Raw genomic sequence first — 3,080 nt, 5'->3', positions numbered from 1 at the left:
TTGCATTTCATGTGACTGCAGGCCAGTGAAAAGAAAAGCCACCTGTCTTGATCAAAGACCCTGAATCCAAACAAATTGTGGGCCCTTTCCCATTCATTACTTGGGAGGGAGGATATGCTTGTGTCTCTACAGCAGCAGGCCCAAGACGGATCCCAGCAAAAAACATAAAACTCTTCTGCCAATGGCCAGGCAAACACCAGAGCCACCATCAGAAAAACAGAACAAAAGCCTAAGACAGACAGCAGCAGCCTGGAAAAGAAGAAGAAGGACAGAAGAAGATCTCCTAAGCAGTGTGGACCACACAGAACAACACCGAGAGAGCTCAGACACCACTAACTGCGATATACCGCTTAACAATTGGAAAAACTGTATTCTAGCCTTGATATTTGATTCTTCTCATAAGCTGACTTCAAACCCTTGCCTTACAGAAGAGAAAGTTTAGTGGGACCAGAATTTAAGGTTCACATTGCAATCTCCCTATCTCTTTACTTTCAGGCCACCCAAGCCTCCACCCACTACTAAATTAGCTAAAGTCAAAGGATGTTGTCCTTTCTTGCCACTGCAGCAGGAAGCTGGATGCTCCTCACTATGCCGCATGCCTTCGGATGGGTGGTTCCACAGCCAAGCCACAATTTCTTGCCCATGGCCACGCTTGTCAACCTCTTCTCACATAAGGACTCAGTATACCAGAGCGGCCAGCTGCTCACAGATCAAATCAATAAGATGCAGACAAAAGGCAACAACGACTGGCTCACTGGACTTTTGAAAGACTGGGGCATGAAAGGCTGGCTTTCACCTTTAGTTAAGACTGTTTTGTGGGCTTTGTTTCTTGTATTCATTGTCTTGGTTATTCTATCCAGTTTTGCTCAACGCATGCAAAAGTCCATGGCAGAAGCCTTCATTCTTGAAAACAAAAAGGGGGCAGTTGTGGAGGCCCAGGGGCCTCTCATTGCAACTGTAATACCTTAGGGCAAAGGGGACCAAGGTGAAACAGAGAAACCCCTCTGAATGCAAGGCTCTCACCCATGGCCACTTGCAGCCTCTTGCAATCCGCAGGTTTTGTTGCTATCACCCACTTCAACTGCCATTTTTTCCTTAGATCTACTCTCCAGAGAATGTTCTTCCTCCCTTCTCCCCTCCTTCACCCCTTCGCCCTCCAATATAAAACCCTCATTCCCCAGCCTCATTTTCTCTCTGGCCCTGGACCCTCTTCATGGCAATGCACAGCGTTTGGAGTTCCACACCAAGACCCATCTCTGGCCTCATTCATCAGCACTTGAAGCAAGTGTGCTCCGGCCTCTGGGAGTGCAGCTCGCTCACACGGGCTCACTGTGGACACGCCGCAATCACACAGTCATTGAGTGCACCAGAGAACCTGGCCTCTAATAAAAGGCATGAATGCCACAAATCACCCAACCCAATGCCTTGCATGTCTCTACTTTTTCCTTCTTCTCTCATCTCTCATGTCACTTTCCCCATTTCCTCTCTCTGCCAGCTTGGCTTCTCTCTCTCCTGCCTGCAGCTTCAGCCACATGTGCGACACTGCAGGAACAGCCTGACCCACAAGGAAGTGGGAGAGGACTCTTTGTCAGCAACTGAAGTCACAGAACAAGGGGGAATGGGATGAAACTGCAAGAGCTGGAATCCATTCCATGATGGCAAGAAGTTCTTTCCTGTCAGGGTGCTTGTTTCTGACACTGGGACCAGTACAGAGAGGCTGTGCACACCCCATGCCCACCAACATCCAAGGCCAGCTTGGACAGGGGCCGCAGCAACCTGCTGTGCTGGGAGGCTGCTCAGCTTGGAACCAGATGATCTTTAGGGTCCCTTCCAAGCCAAACCATTCAAGGATTTCATCATTCCACCATGCCCACCTCCCAGTGTGGAGCGGCCCTGAAACTTCTGTGACATCACAGCTCCCACAGTGTTCCAGGTGGAACGTCCAGCACCTGGAAACCACCACAGCAGACACTCTGCCTGCTGCCAGCGCTCAGTTGGCGCTCGCTCTGCGCTCTGCCCGTCAGCACTCAGCTGTTGCTGCTGCTGCCTGGCCTTTTCCTGCTGCCTGCTCTGGAGCACCAATCCCAGCAGGATGAGCACTGCTGCGCCAGTGGAGGTACAGTGCCATTCCAGGGAGGGGGCAGCCTGCTTGACCAGGATGCAGCCACGTGGCAATGGATGGTGTGGGACAGGAACCCCACTGTGACATTGTGCTGTCTCTTGCAGACTAACAGAGACACTGTGGTGGCGATGGAAGTGGACATGGTGCAGGATCAGGAAGAAATGATGGAGGTGGACGTGGAAGAGCAGGTTGAGGAGATGGAAGTAGATGTGGAGGATGACATCGAGGAGATGGAAGTGGACGAGAAGGATGAGGAGGAGCCCATGGTCCTTGGATGAAGATGGAGCCCCACAAGTAAGACAGGCAGATGCTCCCCATGCCCTGCCCACAGACACAGTGGCTGCCCTGGCGCCAGGCTGGGGCTGGGCTGGATGGCCCCGCTCAGGGACACGCTGCCCGCAGGGGGCCTGGATTGTGCTGCCACAAGCACCAGCCCTGGCCTGCCCTGCACTTGCCTGGGGCCACACCAGCCCTGCCAGCCCTCTCCCAGCTCCTGGGGCCCAGCTGGGCCCAGTGCTGGCAGCTGACTCCAGCTTTGCTTCTTTCTTCCTTCCAGGACTGATGCAGATGACGGCTGTAGATATTACGCCTCTGTATATATGTTTGAAAAGTTAGAATTTTTATTGTAAATATGTTCTTAGGTTAGTAGTTCTTTGTAAATATGTTTTGAAGATTGTTAGTCCATAGGATCCCATGCAAATAAATCCTGTAGATTGTTGTTGTTATAAGGATTTTTGTAATGGAAGGTGTTCTGTAAATCCTCGTGTTTGCCGATGATCAGCAAATAAATAATGATTCTTTATAAAACTTCACTTCTCCTTCTCATTCCTTTGGGCACTGTCAGAACCCCGGACCTCCCCCTGACCATCCTAAATGATCCCAGCCCCAGCCAGGGGGCTTTAAATCCCTGGCAGGGGGTTCGGAGACCCTGGCATGTAGCCAAAGACCCCTGTGCCTT

The 3,080-nt window shown here is 51.4% G+C and overlaps 1 long non-coding RNA gene across 1 annotated transcript; it reads left to right on the top strand.

The window, feature by feature from the left end:
• The first annotated feature begins 1,984 nt into the window (after window positions 1-1,984).
• Window positions 1,985-2,818, top strand: LOC135299880 (uncharacterized). Its single transcript, XR_010361724.1, has 3 exons — window positions 1,985-2,116; window positions 2,227-2,416; window positions 2,679-2,818. It is a non-coding gene; the product is annotated as an uncharacterized LOC135299880 (long non-coding RNA).
• The last annotated feature ends 262 nt before the right edge of the window (window positions 2,819-3,080 follow it).

This window comes from Passer domesticus, chromosome 4 (assembly GCF_036417665.1).
Source record: "Passer domesticus isolate bPasDom1 chromosome 4, bPasDom1.hap1, whole genome shotgun sequence".
NCBI classification, from domain to species: domain Eukaryota; kingdom Metazoa; phylum Chordata; class Aves; order Passeriformes; family Passeridae; genus Passer; species Passer domesticus.
This window is presented reverse-complemented; position numbering and strand designations above follow the sequence as displayed.